This window comes from Carcharhinus amblyrhynchos, chromosome 14 (genome assembly GCF_965287045.1).
Source record: "Carcharhinus amblyrhynchos chromosome 14, sCarAmb.v2.hapA, whole genome shotgun sequence".
NCBI lineage: Eukaryota > Metazoa > Chordata > Chondrichthyes > Carcharhiniformes > Carcharhinidae > Carcharhinus > Carcharhinus amblyrhynchos.
Window position 1 is genome coordinate 35,500,863 of NC_137337.1, and position 22,159 is coordinate 35,523,021.

A 22,159-nucleotide genomic window follows, 5' to 3' on the forward strand; every position below is an offset into this window, starting at 1 on the left:
TATCCATAGCCTGAACATGAAATTAAAATAGAAATTCTTAATTTACTATTAAAAGATAAAAAGTATGAGTGGAATTTTCTGGCCTCGCTCGCTCCCGAAACCAGGAAATCCTGCCCGAGGTCATCGGACCTTTCCATGGTCCACCAGTTGCCTGCTCCAATTCCCGTGGCAAGCAGGGTGGTAAAATTCGTCCCTATGTGTAAACTAAAAGTGAGAACTTGAACATGCTCTACGAATTTATCCTGGGATAGCTCCACTACAGAACAGAGAAATTACAGTTTTGATCCACATTTTGGTCCCCTTCAGCTGGGGTGGCAGTTCTTGTTCATCCTTCAAGGCAAAGATGACCATATTCCTTGGTTGTGGTGTTTGGTAGGGTTCCAGTAGGTATGTAGGTAACTACTGTGAAGGTCGATCTGCACCAGGAATTTCAAATGCAAATAGGGAAAGGGTACCACAGTCAACTGAATGTTGGACGAGTTTCTGGCTCAGGATTTCCTCTCCTTGCATTTTTCGTCTGCCTCTGATATGCGCTTGCTTTCAAAGGAGATGGAGCTACTTTTCAATTGGCTGCGCCAGGTGCAGCAATCCTGGGCCCTCCAGGACTTGAAGTAGGCAGACTTACTCCTCTTCATTCCCAGATTGATGTTCAAAGTAGCCAAAGGCTACAATTGCTTTGGCAATTTTTGCATGTGACTAATTGTCAGTATAGACAGCTTGAGAGACAAGTGAATGTGTCTACTGCTGACAGATTCTGTTCATGTACTGAAATCTTGGGCTTGAAACAGGGCTTTCCTGGAGCAGGCTGTACAGTTTTCTTCCTGCTTTTCAGAAGGCCAAAGTAACTGCATGCATTGGAGAACAATTCCATGCTGCAATACATGTCTAGCTCTGCACCAACAGCTAGCGCAGAGTCATAGGTACACAGTAAATCCATGAAGCATGTTCTGGCAGACTATGGTCTTTGCCTGAAATAGGCTGAGATTGAACAGCTCCCTGATCTTAATGCCAGGGTCACCATCATGGAAAGCATCATAAAGCATGGCAGAGAAAACCATGCTGAAGAGGGCTGGCACTAGCATGCAACGTGCTTAACTCCATTAGTGACGAGGAATGGGTCAGAAGACTCATCATCGTCCAGGACACACACACACAAGCACATTGTTATAGATCTATCAACCCATCATGATAAATTTCTCAGAGCAGACAAATTTTCCATTTCAAAATCACAGAATCATTTCAGCGCAGGAGGAAGCCATTTGGCCCACTGTGTCTGCATCAGCTGTCCAAATGAGTAAATCATCCAGTGGCATTCTACCCGTAACCCTGCACATTCTTCCTTTTCAGTTAACAGTCTAATTCCCTTTTGAACGCTTTCCAAATTATCTTTCAAGGCTCTTATGGCTAATTGTGTCAAAGACCTTGGTCAGATCACCAAGCAGGATATAGAAGTCCATGTTCTGTTCTTCGCGTTTCTCCTGGAGCTGTCTAACTGCAAACACAATATTTGTGGTTCCTCAACCGTTTCAGAAAACAGACTGACATTCTGGCAGCAGATCTTGGTTGATATGTTGCATTAAGCAATTCAAAAAGATTCTGGCAAAGATTTTATTGGCAATGGAAAGGAACGAGATTCCTCTATAATTGCCACAAGATTGGTGAGTTCCTTTCCACTTGGACAGATGGACAATTGGAGGCATCTTCATATTCTTGTAGAAGGATTCCTTGCTCCCACATAGACTAAAAAGGGTTCAGTGAGCTTGTTGACCAGACATTGACCTTTAGTCATTTCAGCTAGGATAGCATCAACTCCAAAGCATTGCCACTTGACATGAATTTGATTGATACTTGTCGTTTCTAACAGCATAGGAGGGTCATTAACACAACAGTTGTTGGCAATCTGTAGCAGTGTGTTGATTATTTCTTCCTTGATGGAGAAGGACGATTGGGGATGTAGCTAAAGTGTTTGACACATCTTTCTAGAATTTAGGCTTTTTCTGTGAGTAGTGTTAACTCATTGGCAATGAGGATTAGTGATGAACTAATAGACACTGTGGGCTGTAGACAGATTTCAGAGCATGGCTGAATCTCTTCCAGCCTTTGTGGGTCTGCAGATGACTGAAGCTCGTCTGTTTCTGATTCAGCCAAGTGTTGCATCACTGCATTGGACAGTCCTGTGGACGTATTGGTCGTATTGGATGTATTGTGCTTCGATAGTGGTGACTTGTCATTTAGTCCCTGAAGAGGTTATGTTTCCCCTCCAGTAGTTCCTGGATTACCTTATAGTTTCCATTGAATCAATTTTGATGCTTATGAGAACAAGTTCATAAACTACTGGGGTAACAGTAATGATGCTATAATTGGGTTAACGCACACAGACAAGGAGAGAATCACCTAAGATTAGCTGTATATTGGGTGTTGAGTGATAGTGGTTTCAAACAATCTGGAACCTAATCCCAAATAAGACAAAACTGTGAAGGATCCCAAGTGAAATGAGATGGCCTGGGGTAGCAGTATTCCTAATGGGACACAAAGCTAGAATCAAAACTCTGTTTAAATTAGCAATGATCAGGAAATCAAAGATATTCCTTTATTTTTGTGGTCTTTCTATGCAGCATCTCATTGTCCAAAGGTTGTATCATGATTCATGCCTTGACATTACGATGCAGCAAGGTGAGGAGGTAAGGCCCAAAAACTACTTAGCTGGAATGGGAAGTGAACGTACGCTGTTGCCATTATTTGGCACTACACTGTTGCCAATTGAGCTAATTGACTCACCCTCTTCTCCAATCATATGGTTAGTAAATGAAATAGAACAGTCATATTATTTTTTTATTCACCTGCGGGACATCAGCGTCACTGGCTGGCCAGCATTTATTGCCCATCCCTAGTTACTGACAGCAGTTGAGAGTCAACCACGTTGCTGTGGCTCTGGAGTCACACGTAGGCCAGACAAGGTAAGGACGACAGATTTCCTTCCCTAAAGGACATTAGAGAACCAGATAGGTTTTTCTAACTATCGACAATAATTAAATGGAATTTCTAATTCCAGTTTTTTTAAATTGAATTCAAATTCCACCATCTGCCATGGTGGGATTTGAACTGGTCCCCAGACATTAGCTGAGTGTCTGGATTAATAGCCTAGCGATAATACCACTAGACCATCGCCTCCCTGACAAACATTCTAGAAATATGTCAAGAATTCTCCTTCAAACTGGAGCAATTCTGTCCTTGGTTGGACATAATCTAACCCACCTAGTTTAGAAAGGGGGAAAATCAATCTGATTTCCCTTCCTGTGATCACAAACTCAAACATACACAGTTTCAAAGGCTACACAAAATTCAAGTATCATTATTCTGAAACAGAACAATGATTCTAAAGTTTCTACTGTAGAAAAGTCAAGTTGAAGATTTCCTCCTAGGGGTTTAATCAATTAGAATGATAACTAATTGATTATGTTTTCCTTGGGTAAAGTACAAATTTTAGAACCATATAACAAGTTAAGGCATATCAGACTTACCTCCTGCTAGGAATTTGTACATCTCCCCCAGCATGTACAAATTATTCATAGAGATTAATATGAAATGGAGCATGTCATCCTCTATTAGACTTTCATGAAAAGTATTCTAATGATAGCGCTGAATCCAGGCGACTGGGGCATGTGATAACCCACTGACAAATTACACATGAGAATCTCTGAAAGCATTACATTTCAGAGAAATGAGACAGACAATAATTTTTAATTGTTATTTATTAGTCTATTAATCGCCTTAGCAAAAGTATAATTGCTTAAAAGAGGCTTAGGTGGAAAGGAGATACAAGGCTCAAAAGTATTTGCTTAGAATTTCCATTTTATAAGCTATATGTTTTTGTGTATCTATTTTTATTTAAATATTATCTTTTTCCCAACAAATTATCAGCAACAAAGGTCCCAAAGCATCTGTTGGCCGTAAATGTAAAGCTCTCTTTAGTCTAGACTAATAACTTGCCCTGAAGACTCTAAAATCCCCCAATGTGCATACGATGGTTTCTTAAATGATTTCATTATATTTGCAGCCAGTGCCCTGTATAAGAATCACATTCATTTTATGGTCATTCTTTGTATTAAGCTTTTAGCCAAAGTCTTCAGTCCTTGTTTGTGCTGGGATATTCTGGTTCTGCTGAGAAGTGTTTGAGAGGTGACCTTATTTACTTCTATAAGCTCACCTTTCAAACACTTCTCTTAACATGAAGCTATTAGCCTCAGTGGAACACCCACTACACTGCCAGTGAAACGGTCAAGTTTTTCAAAATGGACATCCTTTGGTCTCAAAGTAAGATGCAAAATTTAGCACTAAACTATGGATGGTTTTGTGTTTTTGACCAGTAACCATAATGAATTAATGGAAGACTGAAAACTGAATTAACCACCATAAGAACAGACATAAATGGCAGAATCACTTGGCTTGAATGAACATTAATAAATGCAGAGCCATCGGGAAAGTGCAGGGGAGTGGGATTAATTGGATAGCTCTTCCACAGAGCTGGTACAAGCACAATGAACCAAATAGCCTCTGTGCTTTATCATTCTGCGTCTATGAATGGACCTAATCATTAAACTATTATTAAATGTGAAAAGCAATTTGTTCACAAAAAGTTCCTTTGTCAGGATCCACCACTATCAATAGCAGTGATCACAAGATACATTTATAAATAGTCTATAAGCATATATAAAATTACACAGTAAAGATGGTTGATTTACTGTCTTCACAGATTGAAAACTGATCAATTAACAAGCGAGTTATGAAAACAAATCTTTGCATTCCTTTGCCACAGAGAGTTAGTTTAAACTATACTGTAGATAAAATGACCACTAGTATTTTAAAACACTCACTATGCATTTGTTGGCGACAATAATTTCTTTAAAATATGCTGACACCTGAAAATTAAGATAACACCTTAAAATCAGCTTTCCATGGCTGAAATGTTCTTCAGTGGCACTATTTAAAGGGACCATCAACTACTTACATGTTAGTTGTTAGCTGGTTTCTAGTGGCCATTGTAGAAGCGTTTAGTGCTTTTCAGAGTTGCTTAAAGTTGTTAAAGTTTACAGGGAGTGTTATGGCAAATGGTGTGGGACTTGGTCCTGAATCCCAGTGAGCTGCACAAACCATTTAATCCTGAAATGTGTGCAATAGTTCATATTGTGTGTGGATTAGAGCATGGCAGAGAGAATGAGCAAAGGTGACACAGAGCAGGAACAGCTGCTAGAAGAGGGAGAAGGAGAGGTGGGATATCCATCCAGGGTGCTCAGGGGCAATTTTCCTTCCTGATTAAAGAACCTTCAGGTATCTTTGTTCCACTAATGAGGTTATCACTGAAATCTTCCATCTTTATCGTCTCAGAGCAGGGTGGGAATGGCACTGCCTGTGAAAGTAACCATGGTAAAAAGTCTGACAACACCAGGTTTAAGTCCAACCTGGTGTTGTCAGACTTTTTATTGTGTTTACCCCAGTCCAACACCGGCACATCCACAAAGTAACCATGGCCATGAACTTTAATGCATCTGGGCAAGTACGTGGCTTTGTCAGGATTACAGGCTTCCCCATGATGCATGGTTATATTGACAATGCAGATGTTGTTTTGTGGGTGCTGCATGCTAACCCTGAGATTTAATCCAACTGAAAGGCATTCCACTCCCAACATCCCGCTGCTGTGCTACAATACAGAGCGTAATTTGATGGTCAACGCCTGGTATCCTGGCAGCCTAATCCTTGGTAGGGCAGGTGCATTGAGTATGTAAAGCTAGTGAACAGTTAATAGAACATGGAATTTGTGGATGGATCCAATGACCTTGCCACTTCTGTAAGGTCAGTGTGATAATGCATCCAGGTTTAACATTGGTTGCTTACAGTTATCGGGCAAATTAACTGCAGTGGAAGCAACCGCACAGGCAAATTATGCACTGCAACATCTGTGCCCACTTTCAGATTCTGTCCAATTTTGCAGTCAACCTTTTTGCACCAGTTCCAATTTATTCAGAAAACAAAAGTAGCACGTTTTACTTTTTTCTTATTCTATCTATTCAAAAACCAGAGGCTAACATTACAGCAATGACACAAAGTGCATATTTTGCAAATTAATCTAAATTCAATTACTTGAGAATTAATTCATTTTTATTTCTAAAACAAACTGCATGGACATATATTTCCAGTTGATGCCTGAACATACAATAATCCCAGGTCATCCTTACAGATCAAAGGTTTCAACACAAAACTGTCACATTTAAAAGAAAGATTTGATATTTTACAGCACCTTTTACAAACTGAGAACTGAACTGGTCCAAGAAGGTGGCTCACCACTACCTTCCCAAGGGCAATTTCGGGGGAATAATAAATACTGGCGTTGCCAGCGATACTTTGTCCCATGAAAGAATAAAAGGGCTATCTGAAAGCAAAGCCAAAGAAGCACTTTGAAGTTTAGTCACTGTTTCAGAGCAAGAAACGTAGTAGCCAATTTGCAAATAATAAGCTCTCACAAACAGCAATGTAACAATGACCAGATAATCCATTTTTGTGTTGCTGGGTAAGAGATAAATATTGATGAGGAAATCAGGGTTAACTCCCCTACTTTTCTTCAAAACAGTACCTTGAGATCTTTTGCCTCTATCTTGGAAAGCAGATGGAATCACCGAATTATAGAATTCTTACAATGCAGATAAAAGCAATTCGGTCCATCGAGTTTGCACCAATAACAATCCCACCCAGGCCCTATCCCCATAACTCCACATATTTACCCTGCTAGTCCCCCTGACACCAAGGGGCAGTTTAACATGGCCAATCCACCTAACTTGCACATCTTTGGACTGTGGGAGGAAACTGGAGCACCCAGAGGAAATCCATGCAGAAACAGGGGGAGAGTACAAACTCCACACAAACAGTCACCTGAGGCCGGAGTTGAACCTGGGTCCCTGTCACTGTGACGCAGCAGTGCTAACCACTGTGCCACAGTGCCGCCCCCTCGGAGTCTTGCGTCTGAAAAGATGCAAGGTTGCATCTGAAAAGCAGGACCTTTGATAGTGCAGCTTGCTTGCAATACTGTATCAGTGTCAACTCAGAACTTTTCGATCAGGTCTCTATAGCCAGACTTGAACCTACAGCCTCTGAATTCCTCAATGGAAGTGAATGCTATCCACTGAGCCACACCTAGTTTTAGTCATTTCTAATATAGTAATGGTGATGATGATGGAGATATGAAAAGACACGTAAATCTTCCCCAACAACATGTATAAACTGGGTTATTTAGAGTGAGGGTGTGCAAATCAGATTTTGTACATTTTGAACATGACGAAAGAGACAGGAAAAATTATTAACAGGTTAAAACTCTGAAAGCAGCTACTTGATGCCATTAGCAATGACTAACTGAGGCCGTTTTAAAAGTCTGTTTTGCTTGGGCAGTCACAGCTTTAAAAAAAATGTGATTATCGTGACATCCATTATTATGCCAAACAATGAAGCTTTGATTTATTGCGCTGGTTCACTCCACCTGCAGCTCCACAATCAAAATGAAAATGGCCCCCTGATCCAGGCAGGTTACCAACAGATGGGTTTAAACAAGAGACTGTGGCAGTTTGGTTTAATTTGTTGCAAAAAAAAACTCTGGGCTTCGCATAATTTGTGTTTAATATGTAATACACATCGTTAACTAGCTTCTAGTTAATTTATCAATCAATTTATTTTTATTATTCTGTCTCCACAGGGAAGTGGAGTTTCATCATTGATGTTTTCACCTACCAAACAGCAGGCAGTAACTACACAGGAGAGGTTGTTAGCAACCTTTTGTTGTCAAGTGATGACATGCTGTTTCTGGCTAAAATGGCTAGAAAGCTAGGATTGCTCCCAGGCCTTTTTTCCGTAAAACTTAAACGAAGATCACTTCTTATTTGTAATTAAACGCAAGGGGTATATTTTTTTTAAATGGAAGCATTAGAATATTTTAGGTCCCGGTTGCCTTTAACCATCATTACAGAAACATGCTCAGTGATGCACAGATCCTTTCTTTATAACACTTTGGACTGTCAAATGACTCTTTGAAATTGTAATTTCACTGGGCAACAATTCAAAGTTGTTATGTTTCCCGGATTTTTCAAACAGCCGACTACCTGACATTATTTGGTGACAAGAGGCTACAGGGTTGAAATTGGTCAACTGGTTGTTTTTGTAAATCAGAAGAGAAAAAAGTGATCAATTTAGCATGATGTGGGGATGCCAACGTTGGACTGGGGTGGGCACAGTAGGAAGCCTCACAACACCAGGTTGAAGTCCAACAGGTTTTGCAGGTCTGGGGCGTGCACCTAAGGATACATGAAAAACGTTCAATGTATTACTGACCTTGGATAGGCTTTCAATGTCTGCTGTCTTGTATATGCTAAACAGGTACCTTATGTTGCTTGTTGTAGGACACCTCTGAGAGTTTGGGCCATCCTGGGTAAAGCAGAAGGCAGGCGTAGGTTTTCCCAGCATGGGTGTGGCCTGGCAAGGGGCTAAACAGTTAAGTTTCTGAGAAATTAAAATTGACATGAGCAGGAGCTCTTGTCCTGAATCTACAGCACACCTATCTCTCCCTCTACCTCCCTCCTCTTACCCTAGAGCTACTGCGTGGCAAGCAGTCTGAAATTTATGAACTGGAATGTGAGAGCCACCAGAGAAAGTGCAACATGCATCAGCAGCTCATTCAAACTATTGGAACGAGGTCCAAAACCCAATTTCGGGTTAGCTTTGGTCAGGTCTTTTAGTTAATTGTGATGCATACGGCTTGCATGGTCCAGATTCAAGTAGAAAGCAATTAATTACTGCATTGAAATGGCTGAAAGCAAATGTTAACTGATTTATGTTTTTGGTGCGGTGCAGGTTGTAAGGGGCAGCCCCTCTTTCAAAGGCAGTCTGTCTGATTGAGAAACACACACCCTAGGATGCCAGCACAGATGAGTGATAGCAGGATGGGAGCTGCAGAGATGGGCACTAGGCAGCAAGAGCAGGGAGGGACAGTCTCTCAAATAAATGATTGTTTGAGCCTTCTCCACTTTTCAATGGGTCTATGATCCTACAACCAGTATAGGCAAATTGGATTATCTGTGTACCATTGGGAACAAATTAATGATTCCATCCTCCCAGAATCCACCTAAACATCTGCAAGTATAAAAGCTAGTTTCATTTTTTTCTAGCCCTCCACCCCTAAAGTGGTAATACACCGAAGTTCATTGCATGTCGACAACCACTAGACCACTTGTGCAAGCCGAGACATTGAGTGCAGTATTCAAGGTAGGCAATGGGTGTCTTATCCTCTGGCTGGACAGCTGGCAAGAACACCCACATCATCTTTATAGGATGCCCAACTTAACTGGGCAGTGGCAGGCCATGCCTGGGATCAAGGACCCCATACACAGAGATCGCACCCACTGACAGCTGCCACAAGAGGTTGGCAGTTCTTCATTATTGGCAATGCCACTGGAAAGGTGGTGGCTGCTGTCACTACCAGACTCACCCACACTGTAGAATGTCAGCACAGATGAGTGATCGCAGGATGGGGGCTGCAGAGATGGGGCCAGGCAGCAAGGGCAGAAGGGCAGTCTCTCAGCAGTCTCCCCACCCCTTCAAAATGGCAGGTCTCTCGATCAGACAGAGTGCCTTTGAAAGTGGGGCTGCCCCTTATAACTCCACCCCATCGGAAACCTACAAGCTACCCGAGAGAGACTTCCCACCTGGTATTAACTGCTCACTTGAACACCTCAATTAGCAGCAAGGGGGAGCCGAGTTTTTCCAACATGGACATTTTTTCTTTCATGGGATAGGGCTGTCACTGGAAAGAGCAGTATTTGTTGTCTGTTTCTAATTACCCTTAAACTGAGTGATTTGCCAGGCCATTGAGTTTGGAGTTGCTTGCCACACCATTGCAGAGGACAATTAAGAGCCAACTACACTGCTGTGGGTCTGGACTCACATGTAGGCCAGATCAGATGAAGACAGCAGATTCACTAAGGAATTAGAGAATCAGTCATTAATATTTCAGAAAATAAATCAATGCAGAAATGGGTCAATCTTTTGAGCAGCATTAAGAAAATTGATTAAGAGCTATGCTTTAAACCTCAAGTCCCATGCTGCAACTGGAGTACTGTGTGCAGTTTTGGTCGCCGAACTTGCGGAAGGATATATTGGCCTTGGAGGGAGTGCAGAGGAGGTTCACTAGGCTGACACCGGAGATGAGGGGGTTGGCCTATGAAGAGAGACTAAACAGACTGGGTCTGTACTCGTTGGAGTTTAGAAGGATGAGGGGTGATCTTATAGAGACGTATAAGATAATGAAGGGGATGGATGAAGAGGTAGAGAGATTCTTCCCGCTTAGAAAGGATAGCAGGACTAGAGGACGCAGCCTCAAGATAAGGGGGGCAGTTTAGATCAGAGTTGAGGAGGAACTTCTTCACTCAAAGGGTGGTGAATCTCTGGAATTCTCTGCCCGTTGAAGTGGTGGAGGCTACCTCGTTAAATATATTTAAGTCACGGGTAGATAGGTTTCTGATAGACAGGGGAATTAAGGGTTATGGGGAGAAAGCGGGAAAGTGGAACTGATCCACTTCAGATCAGCCATGATCTTGTTGAATGATGGGGCAGGCTCGAAGGGCTAGATGACCTACTCCTGCTCCTATTTCTTATGTTCTTTAAAGTAGAAACATTTGAGTAAATATAAATTAGAGATAGCCTCCCAGTGACATCTTAATGTTCATCTTTACTAAGTTCCAGTGCCTTCCTCCACCATATGAAAGTATTCTCCTTTTAAGATTTCCAAGACAAGGCACTTAATCAAGTACAGCATCAAACGGCAAAGAAGCAAGAGGTCTCAGGAAAGGAAATATTTAGTGGGTGACATTTGGCCCTGTATAAAGGCAGCTCTTGATGGTTGATATGAAGTAACGGTGATGCAGCCATGAAGAAAGGCATGACTCAACTATTATTTGCCTTCTCAGAGAGGGAAGTGATGCAACAGGGAGTACTGTGGTTAGTTTGTAAATAACCAATGATTTCCATTTACATCTTTGAAATTTTACTTTGGCTATTTTGAACAATTGAACAGCACATAATATACTGTGTAACAGATGCAACTATGTACTACTGCTCCCCATCAATTGCATTATGTTCCCATGTAAAATGAATAATTAGGAACTAGCAAACAAGTAACAATGTCCTCAGAGAGAGAGAGAGAGAGAGAGAGTACACAGAGCAGTGAGGAAATCTTTTTAACTAAGAAGACAAACCTTAACAGCATGATCAGGAGGGCTAAGAATAAATATACTAAAAAAACAGTGTAGGCCAAAATATTAAGCTTGGGGATGGATATAAGCAAAAGGGAAATTTTGACCAAAGAAATGGAAGGGAAATGTCACTGTGAAGTACTTTTGAGCCAGAATTACTGGTTTATGTGCAAACTTGCAAAGCATTCTAAATAATAGAGGAATTAATTAGAATGGATACACAAATGCATATTGTTGTTGGCTTTGTCCATGGCAAGACTGGAAACTAAATGTTCCCAGCTATAAATCTTTCACAAAAAGTGAAGAAGCAAAGAATAATATATATATATCTGTAATATTTTTATGTATCATCTTTGATGATGTTGCAATGCTCCAAAGCACTTCACAGCAAATGAAGTACTTTTGAAAGGAAGTTGCTGTTGCAACATTAGTGCAATGCGGCAACACATTTGTAAACAACGTACCTACAAAGATTAATGATTCATTTTTAGTGATATTAAGGAATAAATATTATCCACAATACTGGAACTTTTGCAGAAAAGAGTGACTCCAAATGAGTTTCAAAATTCTGAATGGCTTTGAGGAGGTAAGAGAGATTATTTCCATTGGTTGCCATAATGGGAGCAATGAGGAATACATTCTAGCACAAGAGGCAATGAGAAGAAAAACAGCTTTTCTCTCTGCCCCCGTTCCATAGAGCGCATTGTTGCAAAATGTCACTGAAGTAGATAATATAAAATAATAAGTTGTGTTTATTTAATATCTTCAATACAGGAAAGCACTAGTGCAATGGGAGAAATGACTTCCTTCTGCAATTTCTATACTATTGTTTAGGGTGAGTTCCAAAGACTAAATGAATCATTTTTATTCCAATTACAATCTCCAATGACTTGAAGCTCACGTCACGACTGCAGCCATCAAAATGTTTCTCATCACTGAAAGAAGATCCTGCAGCATTTTAATATTGAGCCATTTAGAACAGCAATAGCATCATTTTGATAGAGCTATGGGGTGGATTAACAACACACATACCTGTTAACTCCAAGTAAAAGGAGCATAACTAAAATTTCAGTTCCAGTAAAACTTGCCACAAAGACATTCAGCCACCAGATCAGTTTCATCTAAACATAGCAGCGAGCTCTTGACCATTGATGGAAGCTTCCAATCCCACCAAAGTCAACAGCAATTTGTATGGCTTGCCGGCCCTGTTGCTGGGAAGCTACTGGGGTGGGGGGTGGTGTTGGTGTTCAACTTTAGCAGCTTGGAAGATCATACAGATGAGAAGGGCTGGAAAATTCTGGCCAAAATGCTACTGGGACAGATTAACCACAGGTTAACCAACAGCTTGGTTAAATTAATAGGTTTTGAAGGGGAAAAGCAAGGGAGATAGTAGGTTTACAGAGATAATTCCACAGTTTTGGAGCTGGGCAGCCAAAGGCATGGCCAGCAATGATGCAGTGCTCAGAATCAGGGATGTTCTAGAGACCCCAGAATTGGAAGAGTGGACACCCTGCAGGTTGCCAGGGCTGGAGGAGGCAATACAGATAGAGGGGGATGAAGCCATAAAGAGACTTGAAAACAAGGATGAGAATTTAAAAATTAAGGCCTTATTTTACTAGAAACCAATGTAGTCAGCAAGCATAGAGTGATAAGAGAATGGCATTTGGTCCAAGTAAGGACGCCCAAATGAGGTTTACAAAGGATAGAATATGGGAGGGTCAATGAGAAATGTTTTGCACTGGCCAAGCCTGTTTCTTCATGTATTTTGTTACACTGGATTTTAGTGGATTTGGCAGGTGTGGCTTTCACTGTTTGGGTGCAGAGGGGCCCTGAATATTCTTGCTGTCCAGGCTGCCAAGAATTCTTAATCCGACTTTGACTGTAAGCCACATTTTTTTTTAAAATGAAGTGGGCGACATGTTACTTAACGTTTATCACCAGGACAGAATAGAAATTAATTCATTTTGTAAAACAGAGACGAGCAAGGTTAAATTAATATTGGCACGCTTGGTCAGAGCATTATTGGAAGAGTCTGCAAATAATCTTAGCATGACCAGCATCAGGATAACGATCGAAGCAACAGTGTGCCCGGCGAATACTTGTAAATCCCGTCAGCCAAGGACGAAGTGATAAACTATTACAAATTAGGAACTAGTTCAAATCTCTTGGCCGTTACTGTATACAATGTGGAATTTGAAATTGGTCACAGATCCAGTCGCTCCTTGTTCGTGACCTGTATGGATGTTGTCTGACCGTATGTGCCTGATTCAAGATGTGAAGGCTGGCCACACAAAGACACTGGTAAACATCAAACCTTGGAGCAGCCACACACACACATATGTGATGATTCATTCTGAAAGGGGAGGGGGGAATCTCAACGGCTCGGGGAGCTCAATGGAAGAGTCAGGAAAGTGGCTCATCCCAAAACTCAGCTCCCAATTCCAGCCAGCTTTCTAATTCATCAAGAAATTTACCAAAGCCCTAAACAATTAATCCACACACACACACACACATAAACGGCTGGGATTCTTCTAAAAGTAAATACAATGTTCAATAAAAAGAAAATTTATCCAAAAAACATGCCAGCAACTTTAAGGCAGCAAAATGTTTTGTAGGTGACAATGTCCTTGAGGGTCAACCCCCCCCACCCACTTCCTGCAGTTTGCTGCTTCTAAGGGGGCAATCGTGTGTCCCACAAGCTTGGAATCTCATTCAGACAGTTGAGACAAGGCTTACCGACTGCTGCTGGATCTGAGTCCGCTGCCCGGCCTCCGCGATGCCGCCCCGCAGCTCAGAGAATGTCGATGCTGCGGGAGCTCATCCCCCCGCCCCGGGAGCGGCCGAAGGAGAGGAGAACCTGCTCTCACTCCCGCTGCCTGCCTCCCTGCCTGTGCCTCCCGCGATCTGCCACTCGCGGCTGCTGGAGTGCCGCTTTTCAAACAGCTCCTGTCACAGAGGAGGCGCCTGCCTCAATGCTACATCCTCTGCGCATTAAAACGTAAGGGGTCAGAGCTGAGCACTGAACCATGTGACGCTCTCCCAGATGGACTCTTTCAGCCGAGTGCTTTCGCTTTATTGAACATTTCACCTTCTCCCCATTCCAACCCTCTTCTGCAGACTGTCACCGAACGGCGAGGAACAAGCTCAGAGCGACTGCCCAGCCCTCTTTTGTTTACTGCGGGGAATATAATCAAAAAGACTGTGACTGAGCAGTGGAAGTAAGATTCGTGTCAGGCTGTGACCACCTCCAAAAATTAAAAAAGAAATCCAAGTTTAGCTGCATTCATTCATTGAATGAACCGGACGCTGGGAATTGTGGCAAGTAACTTGCCCCCTGATTCCCCTATGCTTTCCACCAGGTAAAGGTGATGAATGTGATGGAATACCCTACACTGCTTGGATTAGTGGCGCTCCAGTAACACGCAAGAAGATCAACTTCATCGAGGACAATTAGTCAGCTCGTTTGTTAAGCATCTTATCAACCAGTTGACCTTTCGCTACACCCTAACAATGACCGTAAAACTACATTTTGCACCCTCTTTCCTTCTTTATGTACAGTATGCTTTGTGCGCAAGAAACAATATTTTTCAGTGTATATAGTACATATGACAATAATAAATCAAATTAAATCAAAACATTAAAATTCATCCATCCAGGGGTGGCACAGTGGTTAGCCCTGCTGCCTCACAGCGCCCAGGGACCTAGGTTTGATTCCCAGCTTAGGTCATTGTCTGTGGGGAGTTTGCACATATTCCCTGTGTCTGCATGGGTTTCTCCGGGTGCTCTGGTTTTCTCCCATAGTCCATAGATGTGCAGGTTAGCTGGATTGGCCATGCTAAATTGCCCCTTAATGTGAGGTTGAAAGCGAGCGATTATGGGGATAGGGCCTGGGTGGGATTGTAGTCGGTGCAGATTCGATGGGCTGAATGGCCTCCTTCTGCATTGTGGGTGTCTATGTCTATCTACAAATGCATTACAGAAACTCTCTAAGGCACTTTCAACAGCACCACCCAAATCCATGACCTCTAACACCTAGCAGGACAAAGGCAACATGCACAAAGCAAATACCACCATTTTCAAGGTCCCCTTTGTCACACACCATCCTGGCTTTGGAATATATTACCACCTTTCACTATCATTGGGCCAAAATCTTGGAACTTCCTCCCTATCAGTAGTGAGCGTAGACAAACCACATGCACAGTGAATGGTTTGAGATGACTGCTCAAAGCACCTTCTCAAGGGCAACTAGGGATGGGTAATAAATGCTGGCCTTGCCAATGACATGAATGAATAAAAAATGGGTACAAAATGTCTGTGTGCTTCCAGTTCTGAAATATATTCCTGCCGTATCTGTGAATATAACACATTTTAAGAACCAGCTCCTTAGGTGGCTGAGTGACGTGAAGCCAAGTTCACCAAAAGGTCACAGGTTCAATTGCTGGCCTGTCTGAACTAGCAGATTTTAGCTAAAATGGCAGTAGAATTATTACAGTTGTCCTCATATTCCCGTTATAGATAGGGGAATGCAGGCCAGCATTCACACTCACGTTTGCAATCTGGTGACCCCTACTGGAAATCTGTATGTTTGGACATCTGGTATAAGGACAAAATTGGTTGTGAAGATTCATATGATTGAATAACGGTCACAGACAATGGCCCTTTGAATAAAGTCCACAGGCATTGCTGCCAGTGGATACATATCCCCACTTAAGAGTTAATACTTTAAAGAGAGATCTTGATAAAAATAGACATTGTAATCCATCAGCAAATAGAAATCATTCGTTAGGTAATTATCCTTCCAGGAACATGACTCAGTGCTAACTAATTTCAGTAGTGTGTAATGCATCTTAGAAGATGGATAAAGATTCTATGGAAGATAGATAATTGATTTTTTAAATTCATTTACAAGATGTGGGCTTGGCTGGCTAGAGCAGCATTTATTGCCGTTTCCAGTTGCCCTTCAGAAGGTGGTGATGAGCTGTCATCTTGACCCACTGCAGTCCCCGTGGTGTAGGTACACCCACAGTGCTGTTAGGGAGGAAATTCTATGATTTTGACTCAATGATATATTTCCAAGTCAGGATGGTGAGTATCTTGGAGGGGAACCTTCAGGTGATGCTGTTCCCAGATACCTGCTGCTCGTGTCCTTCTAGGCGGTAGTGATCGTGGGTATGGAAGGTGCTGCCTAAGGAACCTTGGTGAGTTCCTACAGTGCATCTTGTCGATGATACACATGGCTGCCATTGCGGTTCATCAGTGGTGGAGGGATTGCATGTTTGTGGAAGGGGCAGCAATTAAGTGGGCTGATTTGTTCTGGATGGTCTTGAATTTCTTGAGTGTTGTTGGAATTGTACACATCCAGGCAAGTGCAGAGTATTCCATTACATTCTTGCCTTGTACCTTGTAGATGGTGGACAGGCTTTGGGGAGTCAGATGGTCAGTTACTTGTCACAGGCGTTTCTGGTGTTTCATTTGCTGTGGTTACTACAGTATTTATAGAGCTAATCCAGTTCAATTTCTGGTCAATGGCAACTCTCAGGATGTTGATAGTGGGGGATTCAGTGATGGTAATGTCACTGAATGTCAAGGGTGATGGTTAGACCCTCTCTTGTTGAAGATGGTCATTACCTGGCACTTGTCAGCCCAAGCCTCGATATTGTCCAGGTCTTACTGCCTTTGGACGTGGATTGCTTCAGTATTTGAGGAGTTGTGAATGGTGCTGAACATTGCACTGCGAACATCCCCATTTCTGACCTTATGATAGAGGGAAGGTCATTGATGAAACAGCTGAAGATGGTTGGGCCTGGGACACTCCCCTGAGGAACTCCTACAGTGATGTCCTGGAGCTGGGGTGATTGACCTCCAACCACCAGAGCCATCTTCTTTTGAGCTAAGGATGACTCTGACCAGTGGAGTGTTTTTCTCCTGATTCCCTTGACTCCAGTTTTGCTACGGCTCCTTAATGCTACACTTGGTCAAATGCTGCCATGATGTCAAGGGCAGTCATTCTCACCTCATCTCTTGCACCCAGCTCTTTTGTCCATGATTGAATCAAGGCTGTGATGAGATCAGGAGCTGAGTGACACTGACAGAAACCAAACTGAGCGTCTGTGAGCAGATTATTGCTGAGTAAGTGTCGCTTGATAGCACTGTTGATTATCATTTTACTGATGTTAGAGAGTAGACTGATAGGACAGTAATTGGCTAGGTTGTTCTGTTTCTTGTGCACAGGATGTACAATTTTCCACATTGCTGGGTGGATGCCAGTATTGTACTGGAACAGCTTTGCTAGGGACGCGGCAAGTTCTGGAGCACAGGTATTAAGGACTATTGCTAGAATGTTAACAAGAGACATAACCATTGCAGTATCCAGTGTCTTCAGCTGTTTCTTTGTGTATTTCTTGAATCCACAGTAGGTAATAGAGAACAGAGAGACCAGGGGCTTGGATACACAAAGAACAAAGAACAAAGAACAGCCCAGCACGGGAAACAGGCCCTTCGGCCCAACGAGCCCATGCCACCCCTTCAACAAAGCATTTTCCTACACCTACCCTGCCCTGTGTGTATGTGAATGGAACCCCTAATGTAGCCAGATTCAGGGGAGAATAGTGTCAATTTGGTACACCAATCAGTCTAAGAGCACATCTTTGGGGTGTGGGAGGAAACCCACGCAACCACAGGGAGAATGTGCAAACTCCCACAGACACAGGCCCAAATCCATGTATCTGCACAGCTAGCAGTGATAGTCACTGAGCTGTTGTGGTGCCCTTCTGCTGGTCCAGGATTAAGCATACACAACGACACGAAGTACTAGGCCACTCTCGGAACCTCCAAGAGCAGTCCACGCACGACCCACCGTGTGCATGCCCTTCGTTTGACAACAAGGTGGACCGACACCTGTGGATTAAAAAAGACAAAACATTAACATGTAATACCGCATTTCTGGTGTCGTCCCGAGGCTCTGACCCTATTTAATACCGTCTACTATAACCCTCCATCCCTGTTTCGCGCATGTGTCTATCTAAGTAAACCTTAAACAAGTCCAACGTGCCTGCCTCCACCACCTTACTTGGTAGCGCGTTCCATACCCCCACGACCCTCTGCGTGAAAAACCTTCCTCTCGTATCCAAATTATACTTCTCTCCCCTCATCCTTAGATCGTGACCTCTCGTAATTGTCCCCAATCTAGGGGAAAAGCCTACCACTGTTGACTCTATCTATTCCCTTCATTATTTTATACACCTCTATCAGATCCCCCCTTAATCTCCGTCTTTCTAAGGAGAAGAGCCCCAGTTTCTCCAGTCTTTCCTCGTAACTCAGTCCTTCCATGCCAGGCAACATCCTGGTAAACCTCCTCTGCACCCTCTCTAGGGTCTCCACGTCCTTCCGGTAGTAAGGTGACCAGAACTGGACGCAGTACTCCAAATGCGGCCTAACCAACTTGCTCATTTTATGATGGTAAACGCAAAGAAAACCTGATATAAATGTTGTTCTATTTCTATTGTTATTTGGAAAAGACTTATTGTAACTTTAGTACCAGATATTATCCCAAATTCTGCTATTCTTTCGAGGGAAGAGCATCCATTTCTTAGTTGCTGCGTATGACAGCCAATGCAAACAGGACATGAATAGGCTTTGTTTTCTGCTCCCAAGTTTTTGTACTGGACAAAAAAAAATGACCATCCCACCCTGGTATCTTATTTCCAGACCAAACCTTCAAAATGAAGAATATATTTTAAAATAAAGATTTTGCAAATATATGCTAAACGTATTAAATGAGCTTTCTGAAATTATAAAGGGAGGAACATGAGAAACTGCTTAAATATATTGGACCTCAAATTCTGTTGGGATTTAGTTACTCTCCTAATGGAGCTCTGGCAGGAGACTGGTGGAACGCTCAGAGAAACCGCACACGCAGCTGAAAATAAGGGATTTCAGGGTTGTCTTACTCAAAACATTAAATCATAGACTGGTTAGTCTATATTTATTACTTACAGCATCCTTGGGTTCCAGAGGGGAACTAGATCAGAACTCTTGTATTTACAACAAACCTTTACTGGAATAACACACTTCTGAACATTTGGACTATATTAAGCTGTGATGTTTCTGCCATCTAGCAATCTATTAAAATTCGCCATGAGGACTCAAACAAATAATTGCCAGATAGGTAAATGTTGTCAATGTTGAAATAGGCCCAGTGCTCATAAAAGCGAATTACTGCAGATGCCAGCTTTGACAAAGGGTCATCTGGACTCAAAACGTCAGCTCTTTTCTCTCCTTACAGATGCTGCCAGACCTGCTGAAATAATCCAGCGTTTTCTCTTTTGGTTCCAGTGCTCATAAAACTGTGCTCTAGTGAGGAGTTGCTAACCTAGGAGAGAGGAAAGAGTGGTAAGAAAATAATATCAATAATAATTTTAAGAAATCTTTTTTATTTCTGTTCCTGAAACTCGATCAAGAAAACAACAAAATTGAAGACATCAAAAATTAACAGTCTAGCTCTTGAATTCAGAGCCAAGAATTATGATCCTCATTTCATCACATGAAAATGTTACCTGACTTTCTGAAGAATGATTGGACAATTGTGATTTAAGCACTGCATTTAGTCACAAAATTATTATATTTTAGCTCATCAGCACCACCATGTGTCCAACTACAACATTACAAAAGACATTGCACATTGTTCCTTCAACAAGTTTACCACTTAATACACTGATGCAGAGCTTAAAACTTGCAAACTTCATCCACTCCTGACAAATTGAAAACAAACTAAACCAAACTAAACCATTTGCAGCTGGTTTAAGGTACCACTTACAGTTCATGTTTCCAGTTTACCTTCATTTTTAGTGGGATTGGTTCCAAATTCTTCTTTTTAGGGAGTTTCTCAGGATCAAGGGGGTCTTCCTTCCTCTCTGGTTTGATGGGGTCTGCGAAGGCTGATAAATCCAATGCATGATCTTCAGACTCTGCCACATGTGGTGTTGGCAGATGAAGTGTCTGAAGATTTTTGTGCTCTCTCTGACACCTGCACTTCGTCTCCACGATTCCCAATAAAGGCTCTCAAAGAAACATCCATTTTCATCGGTCATAAGACAGGAACTCCCATGAGTTGGCTGGATGTTTGATTACTTCAGGGATGTTTAAAGTGTTTCCATTGTCCTCCTGGAATATTTGAAGACCAGGTATAGAATAGGAACATAGGAACAGGAGTAGGTCTTTTTTTGTTCATGGGTGAATATCGCTCCTATTGCCCATCCATAATTGCCCTTCTTAAGCTGTTACAGTCCATGTCATGAAGGTACACCCCCAGTGCTGCTAGGGAAGGCATTTCAAACATAGACATAGAAACATAGAAAATAGGTTCAGGAGGAGGCCATTCAGCCCATCGAGCCTCTACCACCATTCAATATGATCATAGTTGATCATGCAGTTTCAGTATCCCACTCCCACTTTCTCTCCATACCCTTTGATCCCTTTAGCCACAAGGGCCACGTCCAGCTTCCTCTCGAACATATCTGACAAACTGGCCCAACAGCTTTCTGTGGTAGTAATTCTTCCTCATCTCAATCCTGAATGGCTTACCCCTATTCTTAGAGTGTGATCCCTACTTCTGCACTTCCGCAACATTGGAACATTGGACAATATTCTTCCCGCATCTAGTCTGTCCAGTCCCATCAGGATTTTATATGTTTCTATGAGATCCCCTGTCAAGATTCTGATCCAACGACAGTAGAGGAAAGCGATATAGTCCAAATCTGGCTGGAGGGTGGTTTGGAGGGGAACTTGCAGGTTGAGGTGTTCCCATGCATCTGCTGCCCTGTGCCTTCTAGGTGATAGAGATTGCGGTTTTGGTAGGTGCTGTTGAAGATGGCTTAGCGAGTTTCTGTCTCACGTTTGTTCTGCCATTCAATGAGATTGTTGCTTATCTGTGACCTAACTCCATAGTCTTAGTCTTACATCCCTTAATATCTTTGGACAGAAACAGGCCAGTTTATTGGACTTGCACTGTATGCAGACAGGCTGAATTTTCTCCATGCTACCAAATGCCATTCAAGGTGGGAATGGATGCTTCTGAACAGTTTGTGCTCAATTGTGCATGACAAGCAAGTTGTGTGCCAGGCCAAGATTCAGGTGGTAATGGAGACCACAAATGATTCATTTGCCAGATTTCTAATTCCCGTGTTTCAATAACAGTTTGTGGCAAAGAATTCTACATTTTAACTGTCAGCACATATCTGAAAACTATGGTCAATTGTATTTGGGAATAATCAATTGCCTTTGGTGTTAACTTTTAATGGTACAGAATTTGATTATATCTGTCCATCTTTGGACAGCATCCTAGTCAGCTTTAGTACAAGATGCCCCTCCAAAATTCCTGCATTCCCAGTGAGGTGGATACCACAATAATACCACAAATGAAGGGCGTTGTACATCCCACAGCATGTTGTTTGATTCATTCATGGGACATAGGTGTCACTGGCTGGCCAGCATTTATTGTCCACCCCTAGTTGCCCCTGAACTGAGTGCTTGCTAGACCATTTCAGAGAGTAATTGTGAGTCAATCACATTACTGTGGCTCTGGAGTCACATGTGGATGAAACCAGGTAAGGACCAGGTAAAGATTTCCCTCCATAAAGGGCATTAGTGAACCGACAATCGACAATGGTTTCATGCTCATTAGTAGATTCTTAATTCCAGATATCTTTATTGAATTCAAATTCTGTTATCTGCCGTGGCAGAATTCAAACCTAGGTCCCCAGAACATTAGCTGAGTTTCTGGATAAATAGTCTAGCGATAATACCAGTAGGTCATTACCTCCCCTTGATGACCCTGACATGAAGTTTTAGTGCAATCGATTGGGAGCTGGATGTTT

At 42.3% G+C, this 22,159-nt stretch overlaps 1 protein-coding gene across 3 annotated transcripts in view; it reads right to left on the reverse strand.

Moving 5' to 3' along the window:
- The window catches only part of nin (ninein (GSK3B interacting protein)), a 144,832-nt gene extending 130,223 nt beyond the window's left edge, over window positions 1-14,609 (reverse strand). For 2 of the 3 annotated variants that reach the window (XM_080202662.1, XM_080202663.1), the window contains exon 1: window positions 14,022-14,609. The gene's annotated coding sequence lies outside the window, so the exon portion shown is untranslated. The remainder of the gene's footprint in view (window positions 1-14,021) is intronic. The other variant, XM_080202661.1, reaches the window with a different exon arrangement.
- Window positions 14,610-22,159: the final 7,550 nt, after the last annotated feature.